At 44.2% G+C, this 19,514-nt stretch overlaps 1 protein-coding gene across 1 annotated transcript in view; it reads right to left on the reverse strand.

Moving 5' to 3' along the window:
- TENM4 (teneurin transmembrane protein 4) overlaps positions 1-17,771 on the reverse strand; it is a 1,214,428-nt gene extending 1,196,657 nt beyond the window's left edge. The window contains 1 exon segment of the mRNA XM_043992715.1: positions 17,121-17,771. The gene's annotated coding sequence lies outside the window, so the exon portion shown is untranslated.
- Between the last annotated feature and the right edge of the window lie 1,743 nt (positions 17,772-19,514).

Below are 19,514 nucleotides of genomic sequence, written 5' to 3' on the forward strand. Positions count from 1 at the left end.
TCATGTTCTGTCCAGAGCGGGAGTGATGTAGCACACTGAAGAGGAAAGAGAAGAGAGGTAAGGAAATGTCCCTTTGAGGCCCAGCTAGGCCCCAAAAGCTCAACCCCTGGAAGCCTTAATCTCCATATCTGTACAGTGGCATGAAGACTCCTTTACTATTGACCTCAAAAGATAATGGTGGGGGGCAGCTAGGTGGCACAGTGGATAAAGCACAGGCCCTGGATTCAGGAGGACCTCAGTTCAAATATGGCCTCAAACACTTAACACTTACTACCTGTGTGACCCTGGGCAAGTCACTTAACCCCAACTGCCTCACCAAAAAAAAAAAAAAAAAAAGATAATGGTGAAGAAAATACTTGGTCAACTAGAAAGTATGTACAAATGGGAATCATTCTTCTTATGTAGAGCAGAATGTCCTTGGAACCCAAGAGGAACTGTATCAACAGCAAAGGCTAGGGGGAGATGAAGAAGACCATAAATCAATCAATGAGCATTTATTAAATGCCTACTGTGTGTTGGGTACCGTGCTAAGACTTAGGGTGACAAATACCACAAATGAAAACATTTGTACTCACAAGGAAAGCTTGAAGGGACCTTAGACGCTGTCCAATCCAATCCCCTCACAGAGCTCACATTTATATGATGCTTTCAGATTCACAGAGAACTTTACATATTTGATTTCATTTGCTCCTCATAACAGACCTGTAGTGTAGGGGCTATCATGATCCCCATTTTGCAGATGAGTACACTGAGACCCAGAGAGGTTAAATGACTTGACTACAGTCTCATAGATAGTCAGTGTCAGAGTTAGGTTCTCTAATGCCAAACTGTTCCAGGCTGTTTCTACTGGAGGAGAGTTGGAACAGAAGAACAAAAAAATATGCAAGATAAGCCACCAAACTCACCACCTTGGGGGAAGTTAAACTCAGAGGTTAGGTGGGAGACCATGCCAGAGAAAGAGACAGGGGTGGGGTCTAACACGGCAAGCTCAGAAAGCTGAAACTTCTTGGGTAAAGGCTGTTGCTCAGGGACCCTGGGGGTCTGGCCAAACCTCTGCTGGTGAAATCAAGGAAAGCCCATAAGATCAGCTGAGTGAGGCCAGCCTGAGGATGGCAAAACGAAGCACAGATCTCAGTTGTAAATTCACAGTCATTCCCTAGAGTGTTCCCAGAACACCTCTCCCCCTTCTCACCCAGCTGCACAGGGGAATCATAGCAGGGTCAAAGGCAAGCGTTTTCCCTGGAAGGAGCAGTGGAACCCACAGGGGTGAGGCGTGGTGATGACTCAGAGCAGGGAAGATGGACTGAGAAGTCCAGGCAGGGCCAGGATCCCACATTCCCCACCCCAGCACCTCCCACTGAGGAGGAAGGAAGAAGAGATTTCCCACTACAAAATGTGGAGGAGCTCCAAGCAAAGGGGGAGGCCAGAAACTCTTTTAGACATGAGGAAGAATGAATACACTCACTTTGCAGTTATTAACTCTCTGAAAACCAGAGGCACGCTCGCCTAGGAATTCAAAGAAGAAAAAATGAATATAGATCTTTAGAACTAGAAGACACCTTCAAAGAAAAACTGTCAGGAAGATCTCTGTCCAGGTGCCCCTCCTTTGACATACTGGCTGAGGGATTCTGGGCAAGTCACTCAATTTGTTGGCACCCCAGGCAACTGTCTAAGACTAAGGAGAGGAACGGTCAGGCTCAGATCTCATTTCATATTTGTATCCTATGCAGCTGTTGGGTACATGCTCAGTGATTAATTGATTGATTTGTACATGGAGTTTCCCTCAGTAAGCATTCCCCATATTAATGAAACCACAAGTTTTTCTCCCCTTCCCAACCCTTACCCCACAACCACACAGTTAAAAGGTTTATTTGTTTTATTAAGGACATTGGTGGATTTCATTAGTTAAACATATCAGATACCCTTTTTTCCTTTGGTAGCTGAGGGTACAATTTCCAATATCTTTTCTGCCCAACAAAGTCAAATACTAGGTATGAGGTAAAGGAGAATACTGTTGCCATTATCTGTTCTTTACTTTCTCCCTTTTCTTCGTTTCTTCCTTCCTCCCTTTGTCCTTCCTTCCTTCTTTCTTCCTTTCATTCGTTCTCTTTTCTTTTCCTTCTTGCTTCCTTTCATTTCATTCCTACTCTTTTTATCTCTCCATGTCCTATCTTCCTTTCTTTCCCTCCTTTTCCCCCTTTCTTTTTCCCTTCCTTCCTTCTCCCTTCTTTCTTTCTTCTATTCTTTTTCTTTTCTTTCCTTTTCTCCTTTCTTTCTCCCTTCCTTTCTTTTCTTTCTTTCATTCCTTCCTTTCTTCTTCCTTCCTTTCTCCATTCCTTCCCCTGCCTTTCTCTCTATTTCTTTCCTTTTCTTTCTATCTTCCTCCCTTTCCTTTCCCTCCTGTTCTCTCTCTTCATTTCATTTCTTCTCTCCTCCTTCCTGCCTTGGACCTTGGGTAGGTCGCTTAAACTCTCTCAGTCTCAATTTCCCCATCTATAAAAATAAGGGGCTGTACTGAATAACCTCTAAGGTCCCTTCCAGGCACTGTAGTAGAGTACACAAACAAAAATAAAATAATCTCTGACCTCAAAGAATTCAGAATCTGTCCAGAGAGACAACATGTACATGTGTAAGTCTATACAAAACAAATATTTACAAGGTACTGTGGAAAGCACCAGCAGTTGGAAGGGACTCGGGAAAGGCTCTTACACAGAACATGGCATTTGAGCTGAGCTCTGAAGGAGACTAGGGATGCTTCAGTAGGTGCCACCGTGGGCTGGACCAGGAGTCTGGAAGACCTGAGTTCAAGTCCAGCTTCAGACATTTAATAGCTGTATGTGGTCCTGGCAAGTCACTGTCTGACTCAGTTTCCCCATCTTTATAAAACTGAGATTATAACTGTTTTTACCTCCTAGGATTATTATGAGGATAAAATGATATCATATTTGTGAGTTAAGAAACATTCACCAGCCATGTGCCATATATAATGTGCTAAGCCCTGGGAATACCTTTTTTTTTTTTAAAGGCAAAAGTCCTTACTCTTGACCTTATATTCTAATGGGGAAGATAGTATGCAAACACCTATTACAAAGAAGCTATAGACAGGATAAACTGGAGATAACCAACAAAGGGAAAAGCACTAAAGTTAAAGGGCATAGGAAAGGCTCTTTGCAAAAAGTGACATTTTAGCTGGGACTGTGAAAGAAGTCAGGGCTTTGCAAACCTTAAAGTATTTCTTTAAACGTTATCTAGTATATGTTAGTAAAATATTAATAATATTACTACTGATAACAAAACAGCTAGCATTTATATATAATTTTAAGGTTGCAAAGTACTTTACATATTAACGCATCTGCTCTTCATGATACCCCTTGATGCTATTATTATTCCCGTTTTAAAGATGAAGAAACTGAGGCTAAAAGATGTTAAGTGACTTGCTCAGGGGTCACACAGCTAAGTGTGGGAAGCAGAATTTCAACTAAGGTCTTCTTCTCTCCAGATCTAACACTATCCACTATGCCAGCTAGCTGCCATTATCATTGTCATAATTATCATAGCATCTATATAGCACCTACTATGTGCCAAGGCACTATGCTAAGTGCTTTATAATCATTGTCTCATTTGATCCTCCCAAAAACTGTGTGTGTGTGGGGGGGAAGGTGCTATTATTATCCCCATTTTACAGATGAGGAGATCAAAGCAGACAGAGGTTAAGTCACTTACCCAGGGTCACAAAGCTAGAAAGTATCTGAGGTTGGATTTGAACTCAGGTCTTCCTTACCATTTACTACTTAACCTACTAGAATTATGTAGAAAACATTTTGTAAACTATCAAGTGTTATGAGAATGTGTCATTCCTGAGTGATACAAGATGATTTGTTTATTCTATATTAAGAAGGGGCTATAGTAGACAGTACGTTCAGAGCCCATTCATGTTGTCCAACCCATACACAGTCCTCAGTAAGGCTAGTTTCCTAGCAATATTGCCAGAATTAATACATCTGGAGACAGGTACACCCTGAGCCCTCATGTTCCAGGCATCCTTGCTATAACCATACACCTTCTTGCCTCTTCTCACTATTTGTTTTAAAAGATTCCCTTAATCAGTCTTCCTGTCTCCCTTCTATCTCTTCCCTAATATTCCTAATGCACTGCTTCGAACATGCCATTCTACTAAATCAAAACTTTCAGGATTCCCTCATTGCTTTGGAATAACATTAAAACTCGTGGCTCTGGCATTCCAGGCCTCGGCAAAGTGGATGACCCTCCATCCTTTTCTCATACTACTCCCCCTTTACATTCTCAACATTCCAGACAACATAGGCAGCTCTATTCCTTCTCGTTTCCTGTTGTCTCCAGTCTTTGCCATGTGTCCTTGGCTGGAGGAGATGGTCCCTTAATCCCCATCTCCATCTTCTTACTTGAAGGCCCAGTTCAGGTTCTACTTCCTCCATAAAAACCCTCTCTAACTGCCCTAACCCCCACTCCCCAGCAAAAGTACTCTTTCCTTCCCCAATTTCCTCCTAGCACGTTGCTTGGACCTCTCCCTTGCAGCAATCTTGCCTTATAAACCTGCCTCCATGGGGGCAGCTAGTTGGCGCAGTGGATAGAGCACCGGCCCTGGAGTCAGGAGGACCTGAGTTCAAATCCGACCTCAGACACTTAACACTTACTAGCTGTGTGACCCTAGGAAAGTCACTTAACCCCAATTGCCTCACCAAAAAAAAACCCCAAAAAACAAAAAAACCACCAAAAAAACCCAAAAACACCAACAAAAAAACCCCCTTGCCTCCAACCTATCTTGTCAGACATTTCACATTACTCCCCTTCACACAACTGGCTACTTACTGTTTCCCCAAATATGGCATTCCATCTCCTGCCTCAGTGTCTTTGCATAGGCTGTAGCCTATACCTGGAATGATCTTCCTCTTCCCTGCCACCTCTTGGAATCTCAACCTCCATTTGAAGCTTAGCTCAAAATCCAATATAAGGTTTTTCTTCATCCTTCCAGGTGTTAGTAACCCCCAAAATTACTTTGTATTTACTATGTGTGTATGTGTATTGTGTCTGTAGTTGCTGTTGCTGTTCAGTCGTCCGGTCATGTTCGACTCTTTCTGACCCCATGGACCATACTGTCCTTGGGGTTTACTTGGCAAAGACACTGCAATGGTTTGCCATTTCCTTCTCCAGTGGATTAAGGCAAACAGAAGTTAAGTGACTAGCCCAGGATCACACAGATATTAAGTGTCTTAGGCTGGATTTGAACTCAGTTCTTCCTGACTCCAGTCCCAAGCATTCTATCTACCCTAGTGGTCATACATATATATACACATATATACATATGCATATATACAATACACATACACACATACCTATATACGGAATGTGTGCGCATATATACATACATGTACATATCTGTATGCATGTATGGGTGTACATATGTACATATCTTTCTATATACATATACTGAATATATGTACACCCATATATACATATACACATGTGCATATCTATATTCTCGTACATGTGCACATATACAAACATATCTCTCTCTCTCTATATATATATATATATATAACACATACCTGCATATATCCCTCTACACATATATTTATATTTGCATAAATGTGGACCTGTTATTTCCACCCTGTAGAGCTGAAACCCCTTCGGGGCAAGTGCTGCATTCCTTCATCCAGCACCTAGTACAGTAACTGACACATTTCAGGTGCCTAATAACTACTTGTTGAAATGAATTTTCTGTCTGCACCCCTGCCAGTGTATTAAACTGTAAACTCCCTCAGAGTACAATCTGCAATGACATCTATCTTCGTAGCCCCTGTACCAACCCCAGGGCCTTGCATACAGAAATGCTGTTTATAGCTATCTGTAGAATGAATGAATGAATGAATAAGTGAATGAATACCTATCCATCCTAACAGACTGGAGTATAGCTTCTCCCACTGATTGGGCTGATTTCTTTTTCTTCCTTTTAAGTTTATCCATATTTTTAACAAAGATGTGTCAAAGCCTAGAAATAAAATCCTCACTAGGCCTTGGAAACCTGACCCTTGGAGTAGGAAGACAAATCAATAAATAAAGTTAAAGAAAGTTTTCTCTTTGGCTCAATTAGGCTATGGGAGGATAAGCAGAGGATACCAATTTCTCCAGCTTTTAAAATGAGGCCTCAATGACGAGGGTCCAGAAGTCTAGCACAAAAACCCTGAGCCACAGTTTTCCAGCTGAATTTCTAATGCTTAACACAGCGCCTGGCACATCGTAGGCACTTAATATATGTTTACTGACTGAGTGAACTCTGTACAACAGATATAGAAATTCTTGCTGTGAAGTATGCCAATATATGCTGGTAGATTCCCGAGAAACATGGGACTTCCAAATGGGAACAATGGAGGAGACAAGAGAGGAAGGTACAGAGAGAAACAGGGACCAACAATAGTTAAGTAACTTTATTAAGCTATTGTAGTTATGGATAGATCATGTTGGAGTTTCTTCTCACCACTTACTTCAAGGCCCTACCCATCTACGATGCCACCTACAGCACTTTCCAAGGATTCCAATGAATAATTTTGGCTCGAATGTTTACAAAAGAACCCTGTGAGGTAGGTAGTGCCAGGCATATAACCAGGTGAAGGTGTTTGGGCAGAGAGAGGTTAGGTGACATGCCCAGAGTCACAAAGCTAGGAATGGACTTGAAAGAAGACCTTAGCTTCAGGTCTTATTCTCCTCCCACTCTGCAGACCACACTGTCTTCCTGCACTGGCCAACAAAGAAATGAAAAGGATGATTCTAAGTGGAGGTGCTTAGGGAAGCTTAGTGGTGAGATTCTGATGGTCTGGGGTCACCTCACAAGTAGCCTGTCTAGTTGGGTCTTCATGTCTGGAATGCCCCTCCCCATCTCTATCCATTAACAACCAATCAACCCACAAGGGACAGTTCAATGCCATCTCCCCTGTGAAGCCTCCCCTGTTCTCTGCATGTAGAAATGAGTTTTCTCTTCTCACCTGCTCATTCTCTTATCCACTGATCATATGGATCTTTATTCCAATGCTGATCCTGCTGTGTCATTCAAACTCTCCGAGTCTCATCTTTCCCCTCTATAAAATGGGAATGAAATCACTCATACTACTTACATCACAGCTGTCATGAGCTTTGTCATACACAGTTGTTATAAGCTTTGGAAAGCTTAGTGTGCTTCAGAAATGTGAGCGAGGCTTAGTTGTATTTCAGTCACTTGTATCTATGCTATATTCTCCCTGACTAAAGAATAGGAGAAATAATGTCTTTGCTTTTCATTTCTTCCAGTACCTGACATGGTGATCTGCACATAGTACATTCTTAATAAATGTGGGTTGCGTGAGTGAATAACTGAATGAACAAATGAAGGTTAGAGGCCTTTAGAACTGGGAGGGCTCTCAAGGATTACAGAGCCCAAGTCCTGTCTTCAAGTGCCAACAAATAGTCCTTCAGATGGTTTAAAAAACTTCCACTGCAGGGAAGCTACCACCTCCTGGGGAGGCCTATTCCACTTTTAATATTATCCATTAAGAATGTGATTTCCCTTATATCAAACTTCAATTTGTCTCTTGGTTACTTCCAGGCCTTAGTTCTAGCTCTTCCCTCTGGGGCTAAGTAAAGCTGATGCTTCTTCCAAATAGCAACTCCAAATATTTGAAGGCAGATCTCATGACCCTTTCTTCCCCTCCCTCTCCTTCCTGAGTCTCTCTTCCCTAGATTAAACATGTACAATCCCTTCGACCCATCCTGAGAGAACAGTTTCTGGCTCCCTCACAAACTTGCTCCCCCACCACTCTCGAGTTCCAGCTCATCGATGGCTTTTCTCAGGTGTGGTGTCCAGAACTAGATGCAATATTTCCAAAGAGGTCTGACCAGGGCAGAGGACAACAGTCACATCATGATCTTTCTCAAAGCCCCTGGGCAAAGTAGTGAGGTCAAGGGCAGAATTTGCTTTACTTTGGTAAGAATGTATGTCAGTGGAAAAATAAACAAATGGATATGAATATGTACATCTTACATACAGGATTTAATCTCCTTTAGCCTCAATTCCCTCCTCTCTAAAAAGAAGGAATAATAATAGCACCAACCTCCTGGGTTGTTGTGAGGATCAAATAAGAAAAGATTTGCAAAACTTAAATTACGATATACATATATAACAAATATGTATATGCACATATATGTATGCATATATATATGTATTATATAGAGAGACAGAGAGAGAATGTGTATATACACATACACTGTGATTTCGTCAGTCTAGGGAACTTCTAGTCTGGTGTCATCTTCCACTAATGAAGACCAGCAACTCATGTGTAATGTATAGTCTTAGAGAGCTGCCTCCAACACTGAGAGCTTAAGTCATTTGTCTAGGGTCACACAGGTAGTATGTATATGTCAGGGGCAGCCCTTGAAGCTGGGTCTGCTTAACTCCAAGCCTTGCCCTCAATACCAATGGCATCTTTCAAATAAAAATATCTGTATTACATATCTAATATCTATCTATCTATCATCTATCATCTATCTGTTTACCAATAAACTCCCCCATTCTCTTTCCTTTTTCTCTTTTTCTCTTTCAGCTCTCTTCACTCCTCTCTCCTCCCAAACACATATATACATATACATATATATACACACACACACGCACACCATATAAAATATATGTATATAAACACATAATACACATCTATGTATATACATAGAATTAAAACATCACATTAGAAATCTTCCCTTCTAAAAGCTTATTGGCTGGAGGTCCATGAGTCCCAGTTTTCTGGCCAGTAGTGCACGTATGGCTGTCAGAGTGCCCAGATATGCCAATCTGTCAGTTCCCAATGGAGACAGAGTATTTGAGCTTTTAGTTACAATGAGCTCCACTGATAGACCATGTAACTGGGAAGGTAACACTCAGTCTTTAAATCTGAATTGACTTTGATTTACACCTTGTAGGCTCTTGGACCCAAGTCTCCAAGGATGGGGATTTCAAACCTATTGTTCTATTGTTTCACTTTGAGATTTATGGCAGAGATGGGGACAGGAGGGAGAGGGTGTTGACTGAGCTGGCCTCGGAAGAAGGCTTATTTGTGGGTAAAACAGTGAAGTCTATGGACCCCTTCTCAGAGTAATATTTTTAAATGTAAAAATGAAATCTGTAGTATTACAGAGGAAGCTGTGTTCCTCCCCAGGCTTCACTCCTGATTCTCCTCTCGGGCTTTCTTTCTAATTCCCCAGAAACCTCTGTATCCTGGGAAGCTCCTTATTCCCTTGGACTTCACACATCTGGAAGTACCAGCTACTCCTGAGGCCACTCCCTCTGAACAGCAAATTCCTTTAGAATGTCTACTTCAAGAAGGCTGCTCAGGTCACCCATGACTCCATTATCTCCAGGCTGTATACCTAACACTGCTCCAAGATTATCTCTATGATGCCCTGCCCAGGAGTCTTCATTCTCTCCTCTCTCCTTTTTTTTTTTTCCTTTTGTGTGATTTCTTCCCCTGTTTTGGAATATAATCCCCTCAAGGGTGGGAACTATCTGCTTGTATCTGTATTCCCAATGCTCAAATGCTTAATAAATTTTTGTCGACTTGCTGACAATATTGAAATAGTTATCAAAATAAGAACAACAACAACAAAAATAAACAAATACTAGACCGAGCACTCCAAATGAATAACCTGTAGCTTTGGATTATGAAAGAGTATAGCCAGATAGAATTTCAGAGATGATCTCAGCTGACCCGTTTCTTCTCAACAATGGAGAAACTGAGACCAAGGTCCTAGGAGATGTAATCAAGCTCACCCCATGAGGCTCAAGGCTAAGCAGACTGGGCTCCTATCTTCACTCTGACACTTAAATAAACACTATGTTATCTAAGGGAAATCTCTTCCTCTCTCTGGCCTCAGTTTCCTGAAAAAGCCAGTTACATAGCAGATCTTCAAGGTCCATTGACCATCTAAATTCCCTGATCCTAATAATGCATTCCCCACTTCAAGAGATTCTGAGGAAGGCACTAAGTCACCTTAAGGAGGCATGAAAACAATAGGCACTGTGATCATTGTTGTTAAGGAGGAAAAGGGTCTTTAAGAAAGGCAGTTCTTGGTCTCTTTTCCTCATTGCTCGCCGGAGGTTTGAAGGAATGTGCAAGTCTGGTCATTGCAGTGGCCTTGGGTTGCTAGCTGCTCCTCAAGTTCCCAATCATTTCGTCCACAAATTGTGTATGTGTAACTCTGGCTTACATAAGGTGACAGCTATGCTCCAGTGCCTGGAGGTGACTCTGTCTGGAAAGAGAAACCGGCAGTCGAAATCCCAACCAAAGTAGCAGACACCTCTGTGGAAGAGCAAAGAGTGCCCTTTCTAAGGCTTTAAATTCTAAGCATCCATCCCAGCTTTGTTGGCAAATAGACTTGTCTCATCTCATACCACCACTACTTTCTCTATGATGCCCTGTGCTCTCCTAGGCTATATGTGAGCCACTAAAAACCTTCTGATAAGCATGGAGATCCAAGAAGATCAAGTACACCATGCTTTGGGTGATAAGCCTTTAACAAAAAAAAAATACTTCAATCCCCAACAACTTACCCTCTCTCCACAAGTGTTAGACATGAGACATCTAGCAAAAGGACATTAAGATAATAGTTTATTACTAATGCTATAATGGTAAAGTGGACAGAGCCCCTGGTCTGGAATCAGGAAGACCTGAGTTCAAATCCAGCCTCAAACACTAGCTGTGTGACTCTGAGCAAGTCACAAAGAATCAGCCATGACTGAAATGACTCAACAACAAAATTACAATGTTTCTATGTACTAACTGCAGTATGGGATACAGGGTTAGCCTTGAAGACAAAAAAAGACATGAGTTCAATTCCTACCTCTCACATGTGCTAGCTGCAAGACCATCTGGAAGTCATTTAACTTTTTACTACCTCAGGCAACTCTCTAAAGTACTTAATTGTAAATTACTGATCTGTGTGGGAAAGAATTTTGCATACTGGGAATTCCTTACCAGGATGAACTGTTGGTCCATAAGCTCATAGGATCTACAGCTAGAAGGAATCTCAGAAGCCTTCTAGTCCAATTTCTTCATTTTACAGATGAAGAAACTTGGGACCCAGGAGGCTAAGTGACTAGACCACAGTTAATAAGTGTAGAAAGAATCAGTGGCAGGGCTTGAATCGACTGGTTCTTTCTACAGTACCACCCTGCCTCTCCATCACAGGTCTAGAGATATACACAAACATGCAACTCTCTGTGACCCCATCTGGTTTATTTTTTTTTTGGTAGAGATACTAGAGTTGTTTGCCATTTCCTTCTGTAGATCATTTTACAGATAAGGAAACTGAGGCCAACATAGTTAAGTGACTAGCCCAGGGTTACACAGCTAATAAGTGTCTGAGGCCAGATTTGAACTCAGGATGAGTCTTCCTAACTCTAGGCCTGGTACTCTATCAACTGTACCACCTAGCTGTCCACACATACACATGAATATGTATACCTATTTATTTACATTTGCTGTATGCCCTCTATTAAGTCATTTTACAGATTCTACTAGTGGGTCACAAGCTCTGATAAATTCTACCATCTTGGAAAGGCATCCAGTTTAGACCAGGAATGCTCTTGGTGTCTAACCTCCAAGGACCTACCAATTTGCCAAGAGGCTCATTAGACATCTGGCCCCAAGGTGATGATGAGTTTGGCAGCTCCAACAACTTAGTAGGACTGTCTACTAAAACAGGAAGCAAAAAGTAATCTGAATCCCACTGGAAGTGGGAGGGGAGCACCCATATTGATGAAATCATAGGTCCTTGAAATATGGAAATATATCTTGCAACGGGAGAGCTAAGTAGCCTGGTGGATAGAACTTGATCTGGACTTTAGGAAGCCTCAAGTTCAAATTTTGCCTAACTTCATGACCTCACGCAAGTCATTTAACTTCTTTCCAATTATTTCTTCATAGGCAAAATGAGGATAATAATAATAATAATAATAATAATAATAATAATACCTACTTCTCAGAACTGATATGAGGATCAAATGAGATAATACATGCAAAGAGCCTTGCAAACCTTAAAACACTACACAGGGGCAGCTAGGTGGCGCAGTGGATAAAGTACAGGCCCTGGATTCAGGAGGACCTGAGTTCAAATGTGACCTCAGACACTTGACACTAGCTGTGTGACCCTGGGCAAGTCATTTAACCCCTATTGCCCCACCAAAACAAACAAACAAAAACCACTACACAAATGTAAGCTATTATTAGTATTTATATAGCCCTTTACAGTTGGCAAAATACTTTACTCCCACTAATCCAGTCAGTCAGGGAGGTAGTACAAATATTTTCCCCATTATACAGAAAAAGAAAATTGAGGCACCATGAAGTTTCTTGTCCAATCAGCTTTCACAACTGGATTTGAAGCTAGATCTTCTAAAGTGAAATGCATTGTCCTTTCGTGCCTCCTTGACCATCTTTGCTCTCACCTGTTCCCTATGACAAAAGGGGCTTTGTAAAGCTCTAAGTGAGCAAATACAACTGCAAAAACTCCATTAACAGTGATCACCCTCCCCTGGACACCTACAAATTCAGAGACAGTGATATCGTCCCCACCCCCTTCAGAGCAAATATTCAAGACGAATATTTCCCTCATTTAATAACTGAGGGGGTTTTTAAGCATTAATTTTTATCCTACCTTAAAAATTCAGGGACAGTCACTACACGTGTTTGTCTGTTCTCACCTCAGGAAACCAGAGAATAAACTCAAACAGGTAACTCCACATACAAGCCAGATATTTCAAGTCCCTTTCCATCATCACCTTCGCCAGGAAAAAAAAAAAAGATAGCTTTTTTCTCAATTCTTTCTTTCTTCCCAGGAAAAAGAAAGCGACTATCCCAGGCATCCGGAAAGAAGGCAACATCACACTCCACTAGCTTCTGTCCTCTTTCCTCTCTTCCTACACCCACAACTACCCAAAGGAGGAAAAAAAAAAATCACACACACACAACCGCAGAGACACACTTAATACGCAAAGTGTTCCCATTCCCATCTGCGACAATACTCTCCCCTAAGTTGCTTGAGGGTAGAAGGGAAGAAAGTTGGGGGGAGGGGGTGCTGCTGGATATCTGGTTCAATCAGGGGTTAAATCTCAGAAGGTGGGGCAGAGCTCAGACCCAGGAAGGTGGGGAGGAATGTTCTGGGACCATTCTCACCGCCCTAGATCAGTCTCGATTTGGTTTCTTCCCTTTGGGTTCCCGGCTTTTTAACCCAAAGCTCCACCCACCTCTCCCCCGCCCCCGCTCCACCACCCCCAACCCCCAGCTCTAAACGGAAGCCAACTGCTGACCGAGTAGTGAAAAAGCAAGCAAGCAAACAGCGGATCCCAAGCAGACGGCTGTTACAGAGAGAGAGGAACTCAGACACAGAGCGGCTCGGGGAGACGCGAGTCAACAAACAGCTAGCCAGCCAGGCCGGCAGGCGGGCAGGCCCAGATACTGAGACAGATAGGGCTGCCCCCAGGAGGGGAAAAAATGAAAAAGACTGGGGGAAGAAGAGAGAAGAAAACGGAGGCAGGGAGAGAGGGGAAGGGAAGGGGGGGCAGAGAGAGAGAGAAAACGCTCAGTGGGATTGAGTTGCTAACATGCCGACACTCTTTTGCCTCCTCCCCTAGGGCTCTCCATCTCAGCCCCTCTGAGCCCTGAGAGAAACAGGTTGCTGTTTCCATCCTCCATTGAAGTCACAGCTTCCCTCCCAAGATGCTCACATCTCCCTTCCTCCAGGCCCAATTCCCTCCCTATCCCCTTCTAGCAAATCCAATCTCCCCTGCGCAGATAAATAGACTTGGAGCAGACACTCCTGGTGTCTCAGCAGCAGAGATGCTAAGGCGGTGGTGGGGTGGGTGGGTGGGTGGGTGGGTGGAAGCAAAGAAATAGTCAAGATCTCCCATTAGGACAGTCTTAAAGCAAGGTCAATGGCCTTAGACCACCTAGTGATTTCTCATGCATAAGTACTGGCTTCGGAATTGCATTGTTAAGGATCATGGCAGCAGCAGGAAATCCTAACGGCCCTGAACTGGCAGAGTGAGCAAGGATTTATCCTACACCATGTAATAGACTAAGATAGAGTTAGGATCTAAGGGGGGGGGGGGCGGGGAGAGGGATGGAGTTGCAGGCAGTCCAAACCTGCCCAAAATACCAATGGCAACTATTTAATGCAGGTTTGGGGACAGGATGTTCAGGATTACTGTTATCCAGACTTAAGTGTTCTGCAAGATACTATATGGATAGAGGCTTATGCCTTATCCTGGAGTGGGTAGGGGAAGTGGGGGAGGGAGGCAAAACAAAAAATATTCCACTACTGTGATTTTTTTTTTACCCAAGCCTATAAAAGAGCTTTCAGGCAGAGATGCCAAAGGTGAGACAGTTGGTTCAGTAAGCACCAGTGGAATAAATTAAGTTGAAGGAACTTTTGGATCAATAGAAGAGGACAAGGGAGGTCAAGTCATACCCTACTCCACCATTTCCCCTGTCCCCATTAGTCAAGAAAATCAGTTATGATCGCCCAGTGGAAACTGGCTGTGCCAACAGAAGACTTGGGCAATACGACCATACCCACTTATCAGAGTGAAATATTAGGATGAATCCAGGTGTGCATTTAGAGTGTAGGTACCTCTGCTTGTGACCAAGTATTAGGAATACAATTTCCAAACTTGGGAAGTGCACTTGAGTTGAAGAATAGGCAAGGGAGGAAGGTAATGGGATTTGGGGAGAGAGTAGGTACCCTCTGGATTCTTTGGTTTCCTTATCTTTGATCTCCATTGCAGAACCCAAACTCCCCCCTTTTCTAGAACATTGTCTATTGCCTATTTCCAGAGTGATCTTTTTAAAACATGGAGTTTTGACACCCCCCCCCAACACCCAAACCGTCCTTCCCTTCTACCCCACCACACACCGTTCACATAGCTCCCTGCCCCAATCTTTTGAAAAGTGATCTAAGCTCTGCCAGGCCCAGTTCATAGAACGTTTCTATGGGCAGTGTTAGCTTCACATTCCCGTTCTCAAAACCTCAGGTCCTGTGGAGAGACAGCCTTCCTTAAATGCAGTTCTCATTAGGTGACAAAAGGTAAGGTTACGAGTTTCTCTCTGATTTATATTAAAGGGAAAAATGAAAACCGGCAGGGTCGCATTTCAAATCGGGGTTTGAATATTTCTGTTGATCAGAGATGAGGCTTACATAATCGCCATCTATTCAGCAAGTAAGAGTTCGAGTGTGGTATATGTGTGTGCATTCCCCGAACACCCTCCTCAATACTTCCTACACCTATACCTTTTTATATATCTATATGGCGACCTCTTCATTTGTTCAAACATGCGGCATATAAACACCCAGATTTTACACAGGACTGAGGGTTGAATGCATATTGATAGAGATTTCCACACTTGGTAGTTATTTACTTAGGAGGTTGCTGAAAATAGTTTTAGACCCATCCAAGTATCGAGTCCTAATACCTATGTCAGCATGAAGCCATTTAAGAAATCTCCTAAAAGTCTTGCCCTAAGAGAGGAGCCAATTTTCAAAGTTGGAAATCAACGCAGTTCAATTTCCAGTACTTTCTAACATCACCCAAAGGGGAGGAGGAGAGGGGGGTGGAGTAAGGAAGCACACGGGGCTCTGAGCAGGAGATAAGCCCACCACATAATGGACCACTCACTAGTTGAATTTCGTGAATTCGCAGCCAAGTGCTTCCAGATTTCTCCCAGAGTACATCCCCAGAACCAACATTCCAGGCTTAGCCAAGTGCACTGAGTCGCTGTTTCCCAATTTATATAGGCTGCATTTTTGAAGCGGCAAGAAAATAATCGAAGCAGGATTATCACATTTCAACCCAGAGCACATTTTCTAAAAGCTTAAGTGTGTGTGTGTGTGGGGGGAGCAGTTAAAGCTCAAAAGAGACCCCCCCCCCGAAAAAGCCCAAGAATCCAACCTGGACTTCAACATAGACATCCCAAGGTAAACAGGCTAGCTAGGTGCAAGAGTAAGGGAGGAGGATGGGGCCAAGAGCTCATGGGTTCCGTTCGGAAGAAGAACGCAATTGGGGATTCCCACCCCCACCCCCGGCTTCTCTTTCCTTCTCCCTTCCCCACCTTCGTCCTCCAAAGCTGTTCCATGATCACACAGAAATCGCAAGAAGGAGGGCTGGTAATCATTGATCTGACTGCACTGCTGGGAGCCTATTTCTCGCCTCTCTCCCTGCTGCGTCTCCACCCGTAGCTCACTTGCTCTCTCAGGAGGCCGGGAGAGAGAGAGAGCTAAGTCCCCAGGCGGCGGCCGGGCGGGCAGAAATGCGCTGCGGACCCGGGTGCAGGGCTTCGGGAGGAGGCGCGGAGCTCCACGGGAGGCGAGCCTGGCCGAACTCCTTTACATGCCGTCTCCTTTTCCCCGTCAGCCGCCCCCATTCCCCCGCGGGAGCCCCTAAAAGGCACGGGAACCGTGCGCATAGCTTGCTCTCCCCAGCCCCCACCCTCCGCCTTGACTCTCCCCCAAAGGCGCCCGGCTTCTCCGGACCCCCGGCTGCTGTGATCGCCTCGTGGATCCGTCCTCCAAGCACCACCACCTAGCTATGCCACCTCCGCCGCGAGCCCAGAACCGATTCCGACCACTGCCCAACTGTGTGCAAGGAGCCCGAGCTGCGGCGAGGGGAGACTAGCTGGCTGGATCGTTCGCTCTGGAAAGAGCCCTCCGCAGCCGGCTAAGGAAGCAGCCCCCGCCGCCGCCAAGCAACAGCAGCGGCAGCGGCAGCAGCAGTAGCGGCGGCGGCGGCAGCAGCAGCAGCCCCGCCGCCCGAGAGCCTCTGATTGCAGGCGCCAGCGAGGAGGGCTAGCTTCGCCTTAAGTGCCTTGCTGCATAAAAAGGTGTGGGGAGGGGATGGAGGGGGGTGGCTGTGGGCAGATCCATATTCAAGATCTGCCCGAGAGCCCGGCACCCGCCGGGTCAGTCCCCGATTTCGGAGCGCAGGGGAAGGGAGAGCCTGGTGGGGAGACCGAGCAGAGTCGCGAGGATACAAAAGCCACTTTTCCGTATATACCGTAGCCCGGCCGGCTTACCGTGTCTGCAGGCTCCCGGGGGCAAAAGGCAAGGGAAGGAAAAAGGAAATTGTGCGTTTTTCTTCTATATAAATAAAGCCACTCTTCTCCGAGACGTACTGGCTCCTTCTCTCCACGATCCCAAACTGGGCAACTACAGGGAGGTCCGGGCTCTCATCCTCTCAGGCAGGCTCCACAATAACAAGAGGGGCGCGAGGAAATAGAAGAAAATCCCTGTCTCTCGCAGACACACACCCGAAAGGCCGGTCCAGGTTTCTCCAGGCGAAGTGTTTCTGGTAGGACTGCTGGCCCACATTAAACAGCTGCAATCCTGAGGCTTGGGGTTGGGGTATATTTTTTTTTAATAGCTTCCCTTCTCTTCTTCCCCTCCCTCCCCCCGTCTCTCTCTTACACACATACACAGAGAGGGCGAGCTAGCAACACACACACACACACACATACACACACACACACGCAGGTTACATGAATGGAAGGCGGGAGCCAATCCTACAATGCTTTGGAAAGAGAAAGGCACATGCATTCTAAACGGGTCTGCACCACTGAGGCTGTGGAGGGGGAGTTAGCCGGGAGCCCAGGTGATGGTTTTAATCTCTCATGTCTGAGTGGAACACTACCAGCAGCGCTCGCTCGCTCGCTCTCGCTCTCGCGCTCTCTCTCTCTCTCTCCCTCTCTCCTTCCTCTCTTCCTCCTCCTCTTCACTACACACACACACACACACACACACACACACACACACACACACACACACACACACACACACACACACCACAGAGGAAGCTGGGATTATGCCTCACTTTACAACATTTTGGGGAGCAGTTTTACACCCTGTCCCTGCTGCTACTGCTGTTGCTGCATCTTTGCCAGATGTAATTAACAGCTGGGAACTTTGATTCCATCCTCAGGGCGGGCACTGTGTGAGATGCCCAAAGACATGTGGCCTTCCTGGAATCATCAGCATCTCCTGCAAACCATGGCAACAGCCCCTGACTCATGATAAAAACCAGCAGCATTTTTTTAAAATTTAAATTTTAAATTAAAGTTAAATTAATAATATATGTGCTTTTTCCCCCTGCTTCTTGTATTTTGATCTCCAGTACTAGTGCAACAGGGAACATCGTGGTGTGGGAGGAGCAAAAGAATCAGAAGACCCGAGATCTAGACTTGGCTCTGCCACTAACTAGTAGCTTGAATTTTGTCGAGTCACTCCTTTTCTCTGAATCTCAGTTCCATGAAGCAGAGGATAGAAGGCTGCTTTTGGCTTCCAGGAGACTTGGGTTCAAATCCTGCCTCTGACACATCAGCTAATTGACCAAGGGCAACTGTCTCAACCTCTCAATGACCCAAGGCGACTCTGTTACCCCCAGGAGTTGGTGATCTGCATAGGTGGAGGGAGTTTTCACAAAGGGAGTTCCCAGGGAGAAGAAATCATGTCTAGACCTCTAGTATCTATTTCACAGGGTAGATAGGAGACTCAAATAAAATCTATATAAATTGTTGCAAAATTTAAACTACTCTATCACCATCTGTTACTATTAAAATTAGGAGATTGGACTACATGGTCTCATACAGTTTTAGGGTGAAGTCCCTTCTATTTCTTTTAAAACCACTTCTGAAAGCTCTATAAAGAACTCTCTTCTGAAGGATTCTGTTGAGGGAGACCAGGACTTAAGGCCTCCTCCAATTCCAAACTTAAAATTCTTTGACTCTTACATCTGAATTAGACCAGATCCTATAGGTCATGAGGCACATGGAGTTACTGACCCCAGAGTCCTGTTTCTCATGCATACTTACTCTATGATCATGGACTGTGGCAGCAGCAGCAGCCACAACCACAAACAACTAACATTTATGCAGTACTTACTGTGTGCCAGGCACCATTCTCATCATTTTACAAATATTCTCTCATTTGATCCTCACAGCAACCCTGGAAGGTAGATACTATTATTAACCCCATTGTACAGATTTGAAAACTGAGGCAGAGGTGAAGTGACTTGCTTAGGACCACATAGCTAGTAAATGTCTGAGGCCAGATTTGAACTTGTCTTCCTGACTCCAGACCTGACTCTATATCTCTCATTTCCCCAAGACAGTTTTCTAAGCAAATAATGTATAGACCAAGTATAAATCTGCATTGGTAGGGGGAGTTTCTATAGGGGAGATGGTTCAGACTGATGATGAGGATGAGGATGATGGCTGAAATCATAATGAATAAAGTGTTCTAACTCAGACATATAACTATGTGACCTTGGATCAATCACATAACCTCTCTGAGCCTAATTACCTTCCCAGGTTTAGGGGAGGTAAGTGTTTTTTAAACTATAAAACAGTATTCAATTTGCAGTTATTATGATAAGTTATTGTTGTAGATAAGGCACCTGAAGCACACAGAGAGAA

Source organism: Dromiciops gliroides, chromosome 3 (genome assembly GCF_019393635.1).
Source record: "Dromiciops gliroides isolate mDroGli1 chromosome 3, mDroGli1.pri, whole genome shotgun sequence".
Classification (NCBI taxonomy): domain Eukaryota; kingdom Metazoa; phylum Chordata; class Mammalia; order Microbiotheria; family Microbiotheriidae; genus Dromiciops; species Dromiciops gliroides.